Source organism: Balaenoptera physalus, assembly GCF_965194825.1.
Source record: "Balaenoptera physalus genome assembly, chromosome: 3".
Taxonomy (NCBI): Eukaryota; Metazoa; Chordata; class Mammalia; order Artiodactyla; family Balaenopteridae; genus Balaenoptera; species Balaenoptera physalus.
Genome location: NC_138890.1, coordinates 36,924,087 through 36,930,086, shown reverse-complemented (window position 1 = coordinate 36,930,086; position 6,000 = coordinate 36,924,087). Strand labels below are relative to the sequence as shown.

Sequence of the window (6,000 nt, the reverse complement as noted above, 5' to 3'; positions counted from 1 at the left end):
TTCGCTTAATGTCTAGGTATGGTGCCCATACTTATGTCATTTGTCCAGTTTAACCCATGCCTTAGATATAATCTCCATTCTTAGTTCAAAGTCATTCTGTACATGTGTCATTATCAAATTCAGTTGAATAGGGTTGTTCCTTTTGCTTTAGCAGAAGGTGACAATAGGACAGATAAGATCTGATGACACTGTTTCGACAAGAGAGAGCCAATAAAAATAAGGATCAGAATGAAAAATGTCAAATGCATAACTTCAAACATGAACCCATCTTCTTTAAAGTTTGGCTTGGACTAGTTTAGTGAGAAATTGTGTTCTTAAATTTTTTTTTTAATCTAATTATAGCTCTGGGTAGCAGTGACAAAGAGCCCAAATTATTAAAGATAATAGTTATAGAAATACAGATAGAGAACATTTACTAAGTGTTTATGGAGTACCAGGTACTGTGCTAAGAACTCATATTCACTTAACCTTTGCAATAGCTCTACAAGGTAGGTATGCCCATTTCATGGATGTTCAAGCTAAAGCTCAGAGAGATTGGTTAAGAGATTCGTTAAAGGTCACGCAGTAGCAAATGGCAGAAATAGGATTTGAACCTATGAAGTTAGTTTCTAGAGTCCTTAAACAGTTTACAATATTAAAATACCACATTGAAAACCAAATCTGAAAATATGATATAGAAATGTCTTCCTCCTTTGAACTCCCTCTTGCCCAGCAGGAAGCATGGATCTCCATTCTTTCATCCATTCATGTCAGTGAGTTCATTACTAGCCACTCCCTAGATAAGGCTGTGCTGCCTTATATTTGGAGAACCTCTTAAAGGATGAACATAAGTGCTTCTAGTTTCATATGTAATGGAATTACATGATTTGGAGAAGGAACTGGGCTGAAGGCAACTTTTCCTGCTCTGGGAAGAAAGAGTTTGCCAAAGAAAATAATGATGTAGATAAAATGACCTTAAGTGTAGTCTGCATAAGAAAACTGGTCTAAAGTAAGTTGGCAGCTTTCCAAAATGTGCTCATATTCAAGATGCTGGTCCATCTAAATATATTCTGTAACAACCTTTGTTTGCTTTCTCTTATGACTAAGGTGATAGTAGTGGCTTTCTTGCCTTTTGGAGAATAGCCTTTGTTTAAATGGCTGGTTCCATGGCTCTGGAAAGACTGAAGTGTCACCAAAATTTCTAGGGGTTCCTAGGAGCTTGCTTCCTCCTGATGACTTCTGTCTCTAGATTTGCAGCCATTGTGGTGTTGGCCTATTCTCCTGTTTCTGGAGAGATAAAGCCAGTCCCATTTTGTGAGTTAGATCACTCACTGAACATTTGGAGGGTCAAGGGGGGAGAGCAAACATTATGCTCTGCAAAGTTTTCTGCCACCTCTGCCCTCCCCTGCTCTCCCTTCCCTTCTCCTCTTCCCTCCCCTCCCCTCTCCCTTTCTCTCCTTCCCTCTTAGGAACAAATTTCCCTTCCTGCCACTAGCAGGTAGCTCTGCCCTTCTCTGAAGGCTCCCTGTAAGCTGACGTGCATTCCCCACAGCCTCTCAAGCCTCTCACGGCATTCTTCCAAGGTATATGGTTTGCTCTGTAAGAAAATTCTGTAGCATACCCCCGAGAATAAATGTTTCTCTACTTGTTATAACCATATGTGCTTGAAAATAGCAAAATTGTGTCTTTTCTTTTAAATTCTGTGCTTCTGACTTCTCACCAGTGTAGTCAACCTGCCTCCTTCGTTACTTAATTCTAATACTTTACAAAGAAAAATGGTTCTATTTTTTTTAAAAAAACATTATGTCTCTAAGTCATATCTCATGTCTCCTCACCTCTCTTATATAAGGAGAGTAGGGAGGATGCTGCTTAATTTTCTTTAAAGATGAACAAAAATTGAGGCCCAGGAAGGTGAAATAAGTTGTCAAAATTCAACTTGCACCTACCTGGCACCAACACCCATGATCTTTCTTGATGTACTCCATCACGTCTGGTACGCATCCCCCAAAACATAATTTCGAGCACCATCGGTTTCAGCAGCATGCACCCACGGTGGCAAGCTCAGCAGTACAGTTCTGGGGCTGGAGGCCACCAGAAAGAGAGAGAAAGACTAGACAAAGGGAACAAAGACAAAGAGACAAAGAAAATTTCCATCATTACTGGTCCTCCATGAGCTTTGCTCGTTATCTGGGAGCATCTTTTCTCCACCCTGCAGGAGGAATGTGCTTTTAAATTTAACTGGATCATGATTCAAGTTTAAATAGCTTCCTTTTGCTCTTGGGTCAAAATCCAAACTCCTGAACATGTTCTTGAGTGATCTGCCCCTGCCTCTTTTTTATCCTCATCTGAGTTACCTACTCCCTCCTTTGATCAGCTCCAGACAACTGGCCTCTTTGCAGTTCTGCAAATAAGCCGTGCTACCTTCTGTCCCAGCCTCCCTCCACATGCTCGTCTCCCAGCCTAAAATTACATCCCCCCATCCCACCTGCCACCTTGTCAACTTTTTCTGGTTCTATGGTTTCCATTTATTTGTCTTCTCTTTAGAAAAGCTCTTCCCACTAGCCTGTGCTGAAGAGCCTTGCCCCCATTTTGCCTTATGTATTGACATTATTTTTTATGGTCTCTTGCTCCCACAAGCCCTTATTAACCTCTGAGGTCAGTGCTCAGTGTAGTTCCTGGCACATAATAGGCTTTCTTTTTTTTTTTTAACATCTTTATTGGAGTATAATTTCTTTACAATGGTGTGTTAGTTTCTGCTTTATAACAAAATGAATCGGTTATACATATACATATGTTCCCCTATCTCTTCCCTCTTGCGTCTCCCTCCCTCCCACCCTCCCTATCCCACCCCTCTAGGTGGTCACAAAGCACCGAGCTGATCTCCCTGTGCTATGCAGCTACTTTCCACTAGCTATCTATTTTACGTTTGGTAGTGTATATATGTCCATACCACTCTCTCACTTTGTCCCAGCTTACCCTTACCCCTCCCCATATCCTCAAGTCCATTCTCTAGTAGGTCTGCATTTTTATTCCCATCTTGCCACTAGGTTCTTCATGACGTTTTTTTTTCCTTTTTTTTTTTTAGATTCCATATATATGTGTTAGCATACGGTATTTGTTTTTCTCTTTCTGACTTACTTCACTTGTATGACAGTCTCTAGGTCCATCCACCTCACTACAAATAACACAGTTTCGTTCCTTTTTATGGCTGAGTAATATTCCATTGTATATATGTGCCACATCTTCTTTATCCATTCATCTGTTGATGGACACTTTGGTTGCTTCCATGTCCTGCCTACTGTAAATAGAGCTGCAATGAACATTGTGTCACATGACTCTTTTTTTTTTTTTTTTTTTTAACATCTTTATTGAAGTATAATTGCCTTACCATGGTGTGTTAGCTTCTGCTTTATAACAAAGTGAATCAGTTATACATATACAATATGTTCCCATTTCTCTTCCCTCTTGCATCTCCCTCCCTCCCACCCTCCCCATCCCATCCCTCTAGGTGGTCACAAAGCACCGAGCTGATCTCCCTGTGCTATGCGGCTGCTTCCCACTAGTTATCTATTTTACATTTGGTAGTGTATATATGTCCATGACACTCTCTTACCCTGTCACATCTCACCCCACCCCCTCCCCATATCCTCAAGTCCATTCTCTAGTAGGTCTGTGTCTTTATTCCCGTCTTGCCACTAGGTTCTTCATGGCCTTTTTTTTTTTTTTTTTTTTTTTCCCCCTTAGATTCCGTATATATGTGTTAGCATACTGTATTTGTTTTTCTCTTTCTGACTTACTTCACTCTGTATGACAGACTCTAACTCCATCCACCTCATTACAAATACCTCCATTTCATTTCTTTTTATGGCTGAGTAATATTCCATTGTATATATGTGCCACATCTTCTTTATCCATTCATCTGTCGATGGACATTTAGATTGCTTCCATGTCCTGGCTATTGTAAATAGAGCTGCAATGAACATTTTGGTACATGACTCTTTTTGACCTATGGTTTTCTCAGGGTATATGCCCAGTAGTGGGATTGCTGGGTCGTATGGTAGTTCTATATTTAGTTTTTTAAGGAACCTCCATACTGTTCTCCATGGTGGCTGTATCAATTTACATTCCCACCAACAGTGCAAGAGGGTTCCCTTTTCTCCACATTCTCTCAAGCATCTATTGTTTGTAGACTTTTTGATGATGGCCATTCTGACCGGTGTGAGGTGATACCTCATTGTAGTTTTGATTTGCATTTCTCTAATGATTAATGATGTTGAGCATTCTTTCATGTGTCTGTTGGCAATCTGTATATCTTCTGTGGAGAAATGTCTGTTTAGGTCTTCTGCCCATTTTTGGATTGGGTTGTTTGTTTTTTAATGTTGAGTTGCATTAGCTGCTTGTAAATTTTGGAGATTAACCCTTTGTCAGTTGCTTCATTTGCAAATATTTTCTCCCATTCTGAGGGTTGTCTTTTCCTCTTGTTTATGGTTTCCTTTGCTGTGCACAAGCTTTTAAGTTTCATTAGGTCTCATTTGTTTATTTTTATTTTTATTTCCATTTCTCTAGGAGGTGGGTGAAAAAGGATCTTGCTGTGATTTATGTCATAGAGTGTCTGCCTATGTTTTCCTCTAAGAGTTTGATAGTCTCTGGGCTTACATCTAGGTCTTTAATCCATTTTGAGTATATTTTTGTGTATGGTGTTAGGGAGTGTTCTAATTTCATCCTTTTACATGTAGCTGTCCAGTTTTCCCAGCACCACTTATTGAAGAGGCTGTCTTTCCTGCATTGTATATTCTTGCCTCCTTTATCAAAGGTAAGGTGACCATATGTGCATGGGTTTATCTCTGGGCTTTCTAGCCTGTTCCATTGATCTATATTTCTGTTTTTGTGCCAGTACCATACTGTCTTGATTACTGTAGCTTTGTAGTATAGCTTGAAGTCAGGGAGCCTGATTCCTCCAGCTCCGTTTTTCTTTTTCAAGATTGCTTTTCCTATTCGGGGTCTTTTGTGTTTCCATACAAATCGTGAAATTTTTTATTCTAGTTCTGTGAAAAATGCCAGTGGTAGTTTGATAGGGATTGCATTGAATCTGTAGATTGCTTTGGGTAGTAGAGTCATTTTCACAATGTTGATTCTTCCAATCCAAGAACATGGTATATCTCTCCATCTGTTGGTATCATCTTCAATTTTTTTCATCAGTGTCTTATAATTTTCTGCATACAGGTCTTTTGTCTCCTTAGGTAGGTTTATTCCTAGATATTTTATTCTTTTTATTGCAATGGTAAATGGGAGTGTTTTCTTAATTTCACTTTCAGATTTTTCATCATTAGTGTATAGGAATGCAAGAGATTTCTGTGCATTAATTTTGTATCCTGCTACTTTACCAAATTCATTGATTAGCTCTAGTAGTTTTCTGGTAGCATCTTTAGGATTCTCTATGTATAGTATTATGTCATCTGCAAACAGTGACAGCTTCACTTCTTCTTTTCCAATCTGGATTCCTTTTATTTCTTTTTCTTCTCTGATTGCTGTGGCTACTTCCAAAACTATGTTGAATAATAGTGGTGAGAGTGGGCAACCTTGTCTTGTTCCTGATCTTAGTGGAAATGGTTTCAGTTTTTCACCATTGAGGACGATGTTGGCTGTGGGTTTGTTATATGGCCTTTATTATGTTGAGGAAAGTTCCCTCTATGCCTACTTTCTGGAGGGTTTCTATCATAAATGGGTGTTGAATTTTGTCAAAAGCTTTCTCTGCATCTATTGAGACGATCATACGGTTTTTCTTCTTCAATTTGTTTATATGGTGTATTACATTGATTGATTTGCATATATTGAAGAATCCTTGCATCCCTGGGATAAACCCCACTTGATCATGTTGTATGATCCTTTTAATGTGCTGTTGGATTCTGTTTGTTGGTATTTTGTTGAGGATTTTTGCCTCTATGTTCATCAGTGATATTGGCCTGTAGTTTTCTTTCTTTGTGACCTCTTTGTCTGGTTTTGGTACCAGAGTGATGGTGG

General features: G+C 39.2%; 1 long non-coding RNA gene across 1 annotated transcript in view; it reads left to right on the top strand.

Moving 5' to 3' along the window:
- Positions 1 to 3,323: 3,323 nt before the first annotated feature.
- LOC309658266 overlaps positions 3,324 to 6,000 on the top strand; it is a 588,006-nt gene continuing 585,329 nt past the window's right edge. Inside the window, exon 1 of the long non-coding RNA XR_014262158.1 lies at positions 3,324 to 3,406. This is a non-coding gene — a long non-coding RNA (uncharacterized lncRNA). The remainder of the gene's footprint in view (positions 3,407 to 6,000) is intronic.